General features: G+C 47.1%; 1 long non-coding RNA gene across 1 annotated transcript in view; it reads right to left on the bottom strand.

Annotated features, from left to right (window-relative positions):
* The window catches only part of LOC105521093, a 143264-nt gene extending 137384 nt beyond the window's left edge, over positions 1-5880 (bottom strand). Inside the window, exon 1 of the long non-coding RNA XR_001003221.1 lies at positions 4195-5880. This is a non-coding gene — a long non-coding RNA (uncharacterized LOC105521093). The remainder of the gene's footprint in view (positions 1-4194) is intronic.
* Between the last annotated feature and the right edge of the window lie 8957 nt (positions 5881-14837).

Below are 14837 nucleotides of genomic sequence, written 5' to 3'. Positions count from 1 at the left end.
CTGGTCTCAAACTCCTGATCTCGTGATACACTCGCCTCGGCCTCCCAAGTGCTGGGATGACAGGCGTGAGCCAGCGTGCCTGGCGTATTTCCTCCTTTTTACATGTCATAGCTGATTCTTCCATTTCAACCCGAAATGCAAACACAGGCTTTAAGAGATGTCATTTCATTTCAGAATGACTCCCACATCGAGCTGTGGCCTGGAGGCCCAGCCAAGGGCAGGGACAGTACACTTGGGGATGTCCTTCCATACCATTTATCCTGATGGCCTGAAACCAAAGCACATCACCATGTCCTTTTGATCACAGCACAGATGGAATACAAAAGATGACCTCCAAGACTCCACCTGACCTTGCTCCACCTACCTCCCCAGCCTCTCCCACCCAACTCTCCCCAACACCTCTGGGTTCCGGACACAAGAGCCTTCCTTCAGTTCTGCAAACACACCCCACTTCTCCCACTCACAGCCACCTCAGCACCTCCGCAGGATGTTGCTGAATTTACAATCGCCTCCTCCCTCTCTCTCCCCTCCCACGAGCCTTTGCTTTGCCTGGCTAACATCCACAGGATTGCAGACGACTTGTCACTTTCTCCAAGAATCCTTCCTTGAACCCCAGATTTCTCCTCATGAGACTTAATAACTTGGTGTCTGAATTCCCTGCTAGAATGCCAGCTCTACGAGGGCAGAGACAGACTTTGTCTTATTCTTGCCACGTCCCTGGCAGCTAGCACAGAGAAGGGAGCCAATGTTCAGTGAGAGAATTATGAGTGTGACCCTGACATGGGCTGTGTCTTCTGTCTGTGTCACGCTGTCTGCCCAGTGTAAACACTAAAGAAATGCTTGCAGAGTGAATGAATGGATGAATCAATGAGTTGTTCCAAAAGAACTATTCACATCAACACAATTTAGCATTAAAATACTCACTATAAAATCATAAATATTATTATTTTTATCACTTAAGTTCCATTCAAGTGTTTTTCCCCCAGTTGGCCAAAAAGACAATTCTCAGGCTAGGTGTGGTGGCTCATAGCTGTAATCCCAGCACTTTGGGAGGCCAAGGCGGGAGGATCGCCTGAGGTCAGGAGTTCGAGACCAGCCTGGCCAACATGCTGAAACCCCGTCTCTACTAAAAATACAAAAATTAGCCAGGTGTGATGGCAGACACCTGTAATCCCAGCTACTCAGGAGGCAGGAGAATCTCTTGAGCCTGAGAGGCAGAGGTTGCAGTGAGCTGAGATCATGCCATTGCACTCCAGCCTGGGTGACAGAGCGAGACTCCGTCCCCCAAAAAACAGAAAACAAAGAACAACAATTCTGGGATGGCTGAAAAATGCTCCAGCCCGCAGAAAGTGAACCGGGAATCTTCGTAAGGGTGGGTAGCAATTATCCCAGAACTGGAGGCCTTTTAAGTCACTCATAGTTCCCAAGATCTAAGAGGCTTCTCATTTGGCCCAGTCTCATGACCCATTTCTGAACATCTGTGTTGATTTTTTCTTGCTTTTTTAAAAAATCTATTTGGCTCAGGGCTTAAGATAAATGAGAAGTTTCACATTCTCTCCTAACGGCTAATAGAATCTGGTTGTACTGGATTGCAATTCAAGAGTCCAGCGATGTGGCTTCTCCTAAGAAAATACCCTTTCTCCTTATTGCCCTAGAATCCCAAGGACCTATGAGGAAAACCTCCAGGGTTCAAAGTCTGAGTTTAAAGAGAGAAATTTTTCACACACATGCACCACCCAAAACAATCCTATACACACCCAACATGCACACAGCACCCAAAAATAACCCCTCCACAGACCCAGCGTGCACCCACACCTGATTCTCACCAACAACCCAACACACATGTGCAACACCTGCATGTGCGACTCACACACAGCACACACAGCACCTGCAACCCCCATCCCCACCCTCACATACACAACCCTCCACACCCCAGCACACACCACACACACCGGGGCCTGACACTCCTCAGTCCTGAGCTGAGGGTCTCCTGGAGGCCCAGCTTCTCTCTTCTTTCTGTACCCCGTTCCATCATCTCATCCAGGCCCTATTGGAGGTAATTTCCCGTTATTCTAAAAGTTATTTTAGTTTTGATTAGGGAAGACTCTAAAGTAATGTCAGTTCTTAGAAAAATTCGAATGAAAGGCTAGGCAAGGTGGCTCACATCTGTAATCCCAGCACTTTGGGAGGCCGAGGTGGGCAGATCACCAGGGGTCAGGAGTTTGAGACCAGCCTGATCAACATGGTGAAACCCTGTCCCTACTACAAATACCAAAAATTAGCTGGGCATGGTGGTACATGCCTGTAATCTCAGCTACTTGGGAGACTGAGACAGGAGAATCACTTGAACTCGGGAGGCAGAGGTTGCAGTGAGCCAAGATCACACCACTGCACTCCAGCCTGGGCGACAGAGGGAGACTCTGTCAAAAAAAAGAAGAAAGAAAGAGAGAAAGAAAGAAAACGAAGGAAGGAAGGAAGGAGAAAAAGGAAAGATTCTAATGAAAGCAAATGAGGGGTTTGGCCTCCTGGTGGCTTTTGGATGCTCGTCTTGGGGATTGCAGTAGGTGCCACAGCAAATTGGCTGTGGATTATTTAGTAGTTCTGATTTTTCATACAACTGCCTCTGTTACCCCCTTTTCTCATTTTTTCTTACCAGATGGTAGAATTGCCCTTCTCACCTTCTACCGTTATGTCCTTCTATCGGGAAAGCAAACTAGTGAGTTAAATCACCATGATCACGACCACAAACGTGTGAATAGGGGAGGGAACCCTTTTTTCCACGAGGCCGTGAAAGCAGAGGGAGGTTAGGCGGTGCGCATTGCCCCAAATCTTCCAGTGAAGGAGGATCCCAAGAGAATGGAAAAGTGGTCTCCTTTTTTGACACCCACACTCCTCTGTCCCCACACAGGGCACTGGGCTCTGCACGTTTGCTGTGTCCAAAGCGTTGTCCACTGCAGAAGGTGCACCCCAGTCCTCCCTCCACCTCTTGCTGCACTCAGACAGGAAGGCAGCCAAGCCAGCCGCTCCAGCCTCAGAGCAGGCACTCAGGGCACTGACGCTCACCCTGGCCCCGCAGCATCTGTGGAGGAGAACCTGTGAGTCCACCCTTGTCTTCTGCTTATCCCAGTTGTCCTACCTCATTTCTTCTTCTAATTTCTATTACGGAAAGTTCCTAACAGGAACAAAAGTACAGAGAATTATATAAAAAATTCCCACATGCCCATCGCCTACCTTCAACAATAAACGTCTTGTAGCTAAATTTATTATTTTGTATTCCTGAGCTCACTTACTTCCGTGAATTATTTTGAAGCACATTTGGAAAATCATTTTAATCTGTAATTAAAAATATATATAACATCAAAAGGCATGGACGACACTCCCTTTTAAAAATAACCACAATACCATCACCACACACAGAAAAGTAAGATTTCTTTAACGTCAACACCTATCCTATCTGCGCTTGCCTTTCTCCAACAGTCTCATGCACATTTGAAGATTTGCTTGCCTGAACTGGGATCCACACGAGGTCTACACTTTGTTCTGAATTCATGCTTGGCAAATACAGTGATTTGTAGAATACATTGATACATATTGTGGCGTGGTTGAGAGATGGCCAGCGGTTGCCGCAGCTGCCAAACTCCAGTAGAAGGCTGGCGCTGGTGCAGGGCAGAGCTTAGGGCGAAAGGTGGCGGGCTGGGGGGACACACGGAGGAGGGAGATTTGTTCTATTCAGTGCCCAGTTTACTCCACCGCGGAGGGCCAGTATAGTGAAGTGAAAAACCAGTTTCACACACTGTGATGAAATTCTATAAACTCAGGATTATCCTGTCAAATCAAGATGACATGCCTCCCATTGTTTAAAAACACTCGAATGGATGGAACTTAGCAAATACTGCTAAGAACAGAACCAGCCGGGCTACGCCACAGCGTCTCAGACATGTTTCCACTCGCTGCTGCGATGTGTTTGTCAAGTTTCCTTTGAGAGCTGCGGAGCCATCAGAGACGAGAAGAGAGGCACTTCCCCTCCCCTGAAGAGCAATAACCTCAGCCAAGCAGCAGACACTTCAAACAAACAAACAAACAGACAGACAGACATACGGACGGACAGACGGACAGATGAACGGACGGACGGACAGACAGACAGACAGACAGACGGACGGATCTCCCCACTCATTCCACTGGTCTCGTGCTTACCTTTCACTTTTCTTGGCCTCTCGCTTCCCATCTCTCTCTCAGATGGCATCTTAAAGGACTCGATGTTGAAACGGTAGCAGGCAGCAGCCCATCTTGGGGTAGCATTAGGGTTTGGGAGGAAAGATCTCGATGATCGAATGTGCTTAACCATCTTACACATCGAACCTGTGTTGTTCCTCGGTTTTCCTGTGGAGGAGGATCCCCCTGTGTGGGACTGGCATCCTCTGAGGATGGCAGGACTGTACCTGGGTGATGAGAAAGAAAGGCAAGGCCACAGCACTATTGCAGTGCTCTCCGTAAAAGTCCAGCCTCGAGCCCAACGCTCGATCTTCCACTAAGCTGAGAGCATTTAACACCAGAAAGCCATTTCAGTTTCTGCTTATTTCTTCTCTACAGATTTGGAGGGTTGAAAAAGCACATTCCAGAAGAGGCAGTGAAAAAATATAAAAAGTGAGGCAGAATCAGAGTGAGGGGCATGTGGAGAAGGCCCCTATCATCTTGAACAGAGCAGAAGATGGCTCACAAGTTAACAGCTTCCAATCCCCCAGTTCTGGAGCAGATTTTCCAGGGGGAAGAAGATTACAGAGTCTGGATTCCTCTTCCGTGATTCCAGCACCTCTAATGTCATAGGGTCGTGTTATGGGCACCCTAAAGATGGCACTACAGCACATGGTTCTCTCAATTCTGACCATTCCATCTTGTTTTACATCCCTCTGCTTTTCCAAATCCTAAAGCCCTGTGACACACCAGTGATGGAGCCAGCAGCCGGGAAGCATCTTTCAAGAGGAGCAGGCCAGCAGGGTCACCAGACCTTCTTTCCCCAGCTTCATCTCAGATACCTGGTACTGTCTCAAGACCGCAAGCACGGAAACGTGACCCTGGTGTCTCAGGCGAGAACAGCAAACCCCCAGCTGAGTTTTTAAATTCTCAACAATTTGTGGAAATTAGGAGATTTTGTATGAGCATGTATTTTACAGGACTTGCTAGAATGCCTTTTTGAGAACTCTGGAAGGGGAAGAAGGAAACATCACCCTGGGGGAAGTAGAATTAAGTGTGTTCTCTCTCCTGCCTCTCTTTTCCTGTCCTTCCTTCCACCCCATTGAGAAATCTACAAGCCTGAAACCTGGCCATCCATCATCTGACCTCGTAAATTTGTCTTTCTGAGATAATAAGATGACACAGTCTTTGCCAGGTCAGATGCTACTTTCATAAAAACTGCTGAGGTGGTGACCCAATGCCATGACTAAGGATATAATCAAATTTCGTATTTCTTCCCTGAGCTTCAGCACTGACGCCCACTTTTCGTGGATTATTACTCAGGCAAGACTCATAAACGCCTCTCAGAATCACCTGATTCAATCCTCAGAACAACAATCTAGGTGAGGTGGCTTGTCCCATTACAGGCGAGCTCCAAGCCCAGAGAACCAAAGGGTTTCCACAGGCAACACGTGTAGAAGGGATTGTAAGCCACGGCCGTCTGAACCCAAGCGCTGAGCTTCAAACCAGACACTGTGCTGCTTCTGCTTTATACACAGGCCCTGGCTGAAAACCTTGACTTTACCAGGCATGCAAGGAGGTTCTAAGTCCACTTTGGCTGGAGGCAAGAATTAAGTAGGACTAACCTGGGTGTTACTAATAGGAAGTTCAACCAGGGCCCAGCAATCAAGGTGGGCTTTGTGGAAGAGGTGGAACTTGGCGTGGCCTGGAAGAATCGCATAGGATCAGCACAACCACGGAAGTGACGATGAGCAGGGAACACACGCAGGTCCCACTGTGACAGGATGCACGTGGGTGATGAGCAGGCATGTCCTCAGATGGGTAGGCAGGACCCTGGAAAACAGGAAGTGGAGTCTGTGTTTGACAGCAGAAGCAGTGGCAACCACTGCCATCTCATCCATTCATTTAGTACTTATTTATTGAGGATATCCTGTCAGGTGCAGTTCTTAGTGGTAGGGACCTAGCAGTGAGTAAGCCAGGCTGAGTCCCTGCCCTCACAAACCTCAAGATCCAGTAATGGGCCAGATGGACATTGACAATGTTTAATAGATCAAGTGGAGTTCCCCTTCAGTTGACATTCTATTTCTAAAGACGTCCCTTCTAATAGATCTCTAAATGACCATGGCCCGAAGTGGCAGTTTCAAATGATTGTTTCAACTCTGCCCTCCACACATCAAATCCCACCTCTCTCATGCTAAAGCATCATAATATGTTTGTGCAGAGAGTTATCTTAGAAATCATTCTGTATTAAGTTCACAGGGGAAGAAACAGGAAGCCCCTAGAGGTGACCTCATTAGCCTACAGTTGCTCTGAGAACTGGTGGCAGAAGCAAATTCGTTTCCAGCCTCCTGGTGTGCACCCCAGTGCCCTGTCCCCCAAGCCGTGTGTCCCCCGGTCGTGCCCTTTGTCCTTGCCGTCCTCTACCTTTCTCTTCCGGAAGATCACGGCAAGACAGCTGACTTCCCCAAACGGCACTCCTAGCTCCCTGGGACCCAGCAGGGACCCTGCCTTCCAGCCAGTGGTTTGAGGAAGGACAGCCACCATCAAACACAAACTTACAGGCTCCCTGATGCACTGGATGCCAGAAAGTGTCCGGACCAGTCAAGACAAGAGCCAGGCAGAGCCAGGAAGAAATGGGGACAGGGGTTCCTATTTAAATACATAAAGAATTATTTCCTAGGTGGGGAAAAGTCATCTAGCAACGTGAGTGATCACCTCTCCGTTTATCTGTTTGACCAACTGGAATTTCTATACAGAAGGTTTATACAAAGAAGCCACAAACAACCATTGTCACAATGACCCTACATAACCCCTTGTGTAAATGCTCTGGAAATGTACTCAGAAGTCTGGAGAAGGTCCAATCAAACTGGGTGGCAGGAAGAAGAAAGCTCTGGTCTCAGGTCTTCAACAGAATCCCCTGGACGCTGGGATTGCCACCATGCTAAGCCGAGGAGGCATCTGAATGCGCGGGAGTGCAGGGAAGAGAACAGCATATAAGATTCATTAACCAATGACAAACACGCTGGGTTCACTGCTGGTCTCCACAGCTGGTTGGTTCAGTATGGCTCAGTTGCCTCTTTCTCTCTACTTCTGGTTTCAGAAAATAAAGAGAGAGAAGCCGAGTGCTCATGGAGTTTCTCAAAGACTCAGCAAAAACTAGGCTTTGAGTTCTGAGATCAGGAAATAATAGTGAGAGTCCAAAATTTTCTTCCCTGACAACGACTCCAACTCAAAGACGGCTTGGAAGTCACCCCACTAGAAGCAAAGCCTTGATATTTTCAAGCTCATAGTTTATTGCTTCTTCTCCCATCTGCCCGTTGACAGATAAATCACAGAGGGAATAAAAACAACACATTGCCCTCAGCAGATGACTCTTCACTGAGAACACCAGTCTTTTAACACTCTGCTACAGAAATAGCTTTCTACTGGCTGATGGCTTGTTGTGCTGCACTAGGATAGCCCGCACACCTCGAAGCTTCGTCAAGCAAAGCCTATGATTTCACAGACCCAGAAATGTTTGCTTTCTCTAAGCCAGTAACATATGCTTGGGTTTATACCAGCTCTACCAGAGGTGCACAGATTACAATGAGGCATGAAGTTCAGAATAATAGAAAGTAGAGAGTTGGAAAGCACAGGAGAACCCATTTAGATGAAGCTGTTTTGTTAACAAAGGAGCTCCCTGACCCAGAGAGGTTGAGGGTTGACTGTGAGACAGTGCCCCTGGTTAAAGGCAAAGGCAGCTTGAGAAGCTGTCCTCTGATCCCCAGCCTCTATCTCACACTGCCTTGAGGCCAGGAGCGGATATTGATTGAACAGATGTGAAAGCAGCAGAAAAAAATATTGTAGTGACTGCCCTCTAACAGTGTCACACTTTCTGTGGACCAATTTTCTTCGCCATTATCTGGGGGAAAAAAAAAATGTCCAGAAGAGCATTTAATTCAAGAAGCGGTTCTGGAACTGGAAGAAGACACACCTTGACGACAGTAATATCGTCTAAGTGAGAAGGAATAAGCTCTTGAATGCTTTCTAGAAAACCCAAATTTGATAGGAGACCATAAAAAATTAGACTTCGTCATATGGACTTCCAGTTTGAGAAAACTCAGTGGCTAAACAAAGGTGCCGCCTGAGAGATGCAGACAGAAATCAGCCTTTAAGAGCAGGTTGCTACACTGAAGAATGAGAAGAGGAATGGGGCCCAGAGGCTGAAGGTCTGGACCGTCTCCCTTCCCAGATAAGCACCTGGACCATCGTTCGTCAGAAGCCATGTGTAATTACCAGCTCTCTTTGGCTGCAGAGGGCATGCCCAGGAGGCCTGGAGAAGCAGGAATTTCAAACACGCTAGCTTCAGAGCCAAGGTTGGCAACAACACCATCAGTTACTGTTTGGGCTTCGGGAAGCCGTGGGCCGCAGCGCTGGGTCTGCTGTCCTGGGCTCTGTGGGACCTCGGCAAGGCTGTTTCCTGAAATGAAAGCTCCTCTTCTGAGGGATGACACACCAGGCCCACCTGCAGACGATGTTTATGAATCTCCCAGCAGGGGTGGATTGATCTTACAATGGGACTGTGTAATATCAACATTTCATTATTCTACAAAAGAATATGCACAATGCCACCTAAGGTCCTCTAAGAATAGGTTTGGGGAGTAACAGTGAGAAAACGCCACTCAAAAAGCAATAGGGCCTCATTCCTTTCACACGACGTTAATATTAACTTTACCTACGGGGGAAAATGGCATTTTACCTTGAGAGTTATTCATAAACTCTCTCCACACCATGAGATAAAATTAGTGCAGGGCTCAGAGCTCTCAATTTCCTCATTTGGGGGCTAATAGACTTTAATGGGGGCTCCTGTTGGCGTGTGAATGAACGTGTGTGTCTCTGAGTGCGTGTGTCTGTGTGTGTACACACGTCGCTTTGAAGTTTATTTACTTGGTAGCACTAATTGTAAAAGGGCACACCCAGGGGAATTTAATGAGGCGACATGCTAGAATATAGACATTAGAAAGGAAATTAGTATTTTCCCCATAAAAGCAAGTAGGCGAAGTCAAGTATGAGGAAAGAAGGAAAGAAAAAGGAAGGCAGGGAAAGAGGGAAGGAGAGGAGAGGAACGGGTTTTGATGATCGTAGATAAGAACCAATAAACACTTTTGCTTCACACTCCTGCGCACAACTTGGCAGAATTTATTTATTGGGAATCAATTGCTTTTAACCTAATACAATCTATTCAGTGCTTATTAGACCTCAAAAAAAAAAATCATTTGCTAGAGATGCAATTTGAAAACAACACTGACTTCTAAACTAAATGGATGTTTTCTAAACCAAATGAGAGTTGGGTAAATTGAGAGCTGAGTATATTCTAGAAGCAGCAGGAAAGAAGACGACAAGCCCTTTGGTTTTGTCTGGACACCTTCCGGAAAGGTGCCTCCAGCAGGTGGGGGTGTGGATTCCAGTGAAGTGAAATTACGCTCTATTTGGGTGTAAACAAACTCCATGTGCCATTGGGACTTATGACCACTGGAACTGCCTGTGGGAACATGTACAAGCTCAGATACTACGAACTGCCTTCCTGTGGTAGCCATAACATAACTACTTTAGGTGATTACACATCTACAAATGAAAATAAACTGTGAACAAGGCCTCACTTCACACTGCATCAAAGGCTCCAGGACGTCCTTCAGGACAAACAGCAAGGCGAGGAATGCCTCCTACGTTGGGAAATCTCTCTCCACAGACCTGTCCTTGCCTGCGTCTCCTGCCAATGACCTCATACCTAGATCATGATGGTCCATTAGCAGAAGGGGAGGATGGCTGGCAAAGAATGCTGCAGAGACAGGAGGTCCGTGTGAAATCACTGGATCCAGGGTTCAATCCCTGGTTACCTGACCTGGAATTATTCTCTTAACCTCTCTGACCTTCCGTATTTTCATCTCTTAGTAGTAATAGTTGCCCAGCCCACACCAGCAAAGAAGGCATGAGGCAAACAAGGTAATTGTGTAGGCATGCTTTCTGAAATGCAACCTCCTGCAATCCATGGTCATCGGAGTCTTTCGTTCTTTGAAGTCATCGTTATCTTTGGAAAAGGGGAAATTGAGACCTGTACTCCATCAGTCCAAATCGAGGGTTTAATGTATTGCTTGACATTCTGTTCCACGCATGGTGAAGATGAATTCTCACTCTGATGAAGAACTAAGCCATAGGGTCTTTGTCTGCAGAGAGAAGCTACCAGTGCTCCAGACGCAGGCCTGCAGGGCGGTTCTCCCTGCAAAAGGCCACAGTTTGTGTCACCTTGACCATGGCCAGGACAACATCTTCTTTGGCAAATAGTCTAGGAGATGAACCACAGGATTCATTCTGCGTTCAAGTCACTGAAATTCCAGCTGGAATAAATGTTCTTTTGTGGTAGAAAACAGTATCCCTCGTTTCTTATGTATCCGTTTAGTAAGAATTTAAATAGCTGCTGACTCACACCAATTAATTAAACTTAAAAAAAAACCTAATCATTTTAACAAACAAAACTCAAACCTATATTTAATTGCTATAAAATGGAATGAAATTAAACCAGGTGTATTTAAAGAAATATATGCCTACAGCACCTATAAGGGTCTGGACCCTCTGCTAAGTGGTTCAAAGAACACGGACGTGAAGAAGATACAGTCTCTAAAACACAATGCCAAAAATTTGAATTTGGATTAAAGCAACCAGGATAAAATTCAAACTCTTAGTTTGCCTAAAATCCTAAAGTCTTTGAGCTGACAGATACCCTGAGGTTCTTTTCTAAATCATTTGTTTGCAGATCTCTTCTGTAGTAATCGTACTTAGACCACCATGCTTCCAAGGGCCTCTGTGATCGAACTTAGGGAACCTTACGTTTCTTAGGAACCTGTTCATCTTCGAAAGCACTTGAAACAGAAAATTCTCTGCTGTAGCCGCACCAGATGCCCAAGGTTCAGATTAAGCTAATTTCCCTTCTCAACCCTAAGGGGATGTTTTGAAGCTCACCATTTATACCTTCGGAAGATGATTTTCCTAGTCTGGTTGGTGCTATAACAATAGACTGTGTGGTTTATAAACAACAGAAATTTATTGTTCACTGTTCTGCAAGTCTAGAGCCTGGGAAGTCCAAGATCAAGGTGTCTGCAGATATGGTGTCTGGCAAGGTGCCCTGCTTCACAGATGGCAGCTTCTAGTGGTGTCCTTGTATGGCAGGAGGGGCCAGGGGTCTCTCCAGGGCTCTTTTATGAGGGCACTGATACCATCTGTGAGGGCTCCACCCCTATGACCTCCTCACCTCCCAAAGGTCCCATCTCCTAATACCATCGCCCTAGAAGTGAGAACTTCAACTTATGAATTTTAAAGAGGCACAAACATTCAGACAGTAGCAATGACTAAATAATTACCCGCCACATTTCCTCATTCATTCATTTGTTCATCAAAATTGATCTCACTGCTATTTCTCTGCACCAGGGGCTGTGGCCCAGAAGGTCTGGACACGTGAGAGTAGGGGAGACCTGATCCTTCCTCTTCAGAGGTCAGTAATGATAGCAAAGGAAAGTAAACAAACAGATACCTGCAGAGGGGGCAGCATTGGAGAAGAGGGAGCCACTGTCCATCCCCAAGGCTGCTTGGGGATGGGGATGGATGACAGGGATGCCTTCCCATTGTAGTGGAGCCCAGAAGAATAAGCATCCTGTGCTCATTCCCAATCCTTTCTGATTGGCCTGTTTCCCACCCCAAACCTCAATTTCCTCGTCCCATTCTCCAGATGTGCTAAACTTCTCTGAATCTGCCACACTGGCCTGCTGACCATCCTGTAGACAGCTGCATCCTCTGCCCCCAGTAAGTCCCATGGGCCAGCACAGGCCCCATCTCATCTCCCTCAGCAGGATTTCCAGCCACGTAGCCAGGTATGGGAAACCCTAATGCATTGGGAGGTGGGGTTGTAGGTCAGGGCTCCCTCCCTCTCACGTGGTGGCTGGATCAGGATGAAGGGCATTTACTAGAGAGCACAGTGTTGGCAGTCCCTTGGTGTCTCCTTGTGGGGTGGCATCTCGTGCACAGCTTGCTCTCCTCCTCTCCTCCCCACTCCTCATATTGCCATCCCCTGCTTCGATCTAGCAGGCTGCTCGGATGGGTCCTGGCAGCTCAGGGAGACACTTGCTCTGCTCCTCCTTTCCCTTGAGGTGCTTTTCTTCAACTCGCCTCTCCTGCTGAAGTTCTAGGGCCTGGGGCCTGAGACTCTTGTGGGGCCAAGGCAGTCCACAGCCTGTTTGTGTTCTCCACCCTCCAGTCTCCCTCTCTAGAGAAAGAGGCCAATGGCACCCGTGTGGTCCAGTCTACCTACCTGGAGATGACTGTGTTTCGTGTGTGAACTGACACAGCGCTTTGGTCTGCATCTTTGCCCCAGGAAACTGGGAGGATGCCACGTGGCTGGTGAACACGCTGGAGATCAGGCCTCTGGATCTGGCTGAGCATCACAGCTGCGGAACAGCAGAGTTCTCAGGGTCTCTGCCTCCTCTGCACCCAACACCTTCAACATCTGTCCCCAAATCTCACTGTGCGCCTTCCTGCTTTGGGGTGTGATTTTGTTCCCTGATAGGCTGTCAGCTCCCCAAGGACAGGAATCATGTCATCTAGAGATTTCTGACCTTCATCACACTCAGCTCAGCATAGAGCCTTGGGAGGTGCGGCGGGGAAGCATTTGCTGGTGGGCTGGCCATCCTCACCAGCCTGGTGGGGACCTGAAGGTCACATCTAACACCCACTGCTCTGTGCTTCTGTGACACACGCCAATTTGTGCAGTCTCATCTCGCGACCAAGCGCAACTCAAATACATGCACTGAGGCAGGGGTTTGCATATCTGTTTTACTACAACCCACGGTGAGAAATATGTTGACATGACCTCCTGTCGCACACCTAAGTAACTGAAACAAGAGCATCATAGATGAACCTTATGCTATGGGATGTGCATTTTCTGTTCTTTTGTTTTGTGTTCTAGTCTACTCTGATCTTTCTGTTCTAATCTGTCTAGTGTTAATCTTTCCTATTTTATTTTTTAAATGCCAGCAGTGTATTCGCTAAACGGATGCCACAACCCACCAATGATTGCAAAACTTTGTTCTGCAAAGTTTCCTGACATCTTGGAGCTCTGTGGAGGAAATCCTGGGTTGCAAAAACAAATAAGGATGCAGTCCTAGCCCCCCCAGGAAGCTTCCTTGGGAGTCAGGTGGAGGTGGTGAAACAATCACATTAAAAAGCATAACATATTTTCTCATTAGCATTTTCAAAATTAATATGCATTATGCAAGCAATGTGCCTTTTATTCCTAGAAAAGCTGTTACTAAATCAATGGCCTGTGTTACAACGAACAGTGTCTCAGAAATGAGGACGCGCAGTGTGGTGCCCTGCTTTAAGGATGGCAGTCGTCATCTAACTAGCTTGCCTAGGGCTCCTACTCTGAATGCCCCAGGTGGGCCACTCAGCTCATCTCAGGACAAGTCACCTGTGCCTCCCACATGGCTGGAGGGCGACTCCCTCAACCAATCACCCATTTACAGGAATCCTGAAGGAGAACTTGGATTTGGACTCCTGCCGAGTGAGCACTGCCAAAGACCTTGAAGCCAATATTACTCCAGCAGGCCAAGGTGAAAACACTTTTTCTGGAAAGGTCCAGATAACAAAGACTTAGGCTCTGCAGGTCATAGGGCCTCCATCCCAAATGCTGAATTCTGCTCCTGGGGCATGAACACACAAAGAACGAGTGTGGCTGTGTTCCCACAAAACTTCATCTATGGACCCTGAAACTGGAATTTCATATTATTTTCACTTGTCATCAAATATTTATGCTTCTTTAGATTTTCTTTTCAATATTTAAGAATGTGAAAACCATGCTCACGAGTCATACAAAAACAGGCTGGACCTGGATTTGGCTTGAGGAGTCCTGGCCTGTTGAGCTCTGTTCCAAGCCAATAGGACCTTTCAGGATGGAAACTATTTCATATCCACCAGGAGCTGAGATGTGCCACCTTTGGCCCCATTAAATGCTGGAACACAGACAAACAGAAGAAGCCATCCAGTAGTTTTCTCTTGATGTAGATACCGCAGAAAAGTCATGTGGTGAATACAAAACGTTGATGAAGAGGTTTTTGCCTGGGGCGAATTAAAATTACTATAGTTTTCTAAAAAAGGAGAGGTTACAAATGGAAGGGCTGGCACTAGTGCTTGTGGGCACAGCTCCTTTCGGGATAAAAGAAATAAATCCACCTTTTAAAGCAATCAGGCAGGCTCAGCCCATCATGTGGATTTTTACTATTGCGTGCGTGTCTTTCCCGGATAAACTGTCACCTTTTTCACATTGTATTAACCCAGTCTTAGCTATGATGGAAAATGTTCACAATCCAGGAGGCAGCAAGTGCAATGAAGTGTTTCATTAGCCAGACGGGTCCTGATTAACCTCCAGTGTTCAGTGAGCAGCTGCGCAGAACAGGCTCCTTACTGTGTGGCTGGTGTACCAAAATGTGGCGCTGGCCAGGCGTGGTGGGGAACAGCTATGATCCCAGCACTTTAGGAGGCCGAGGTGGGAGGATCACTTGAGGCCAGGAGTTCAAGACCAGCCTGGGCAACATAGTGAGATCTTGTCACTACAAAAAAAA

The sequence above is a fragment of the Colobus angolensis genome, unplaced genomic scaffold (genome assembly GCF_000951035.1).
Source record: "Colobus angolensis palliatus isolate OR3802 unplaced genomic scaffold, Cang.pa_1.0 Scaffold396, whole genome shotgun sequence".
NCBI lineage: Eukaryota > Metazoa > Chordata > Mammalia > Primates > Cercopithecidae > Colobus > Colobus angolensis.
The sequence above is the reverse complement of the archived record's forward strand: the minus strand, read 5'-3'. Positions and strand labels throughout refer to the sequence as shown.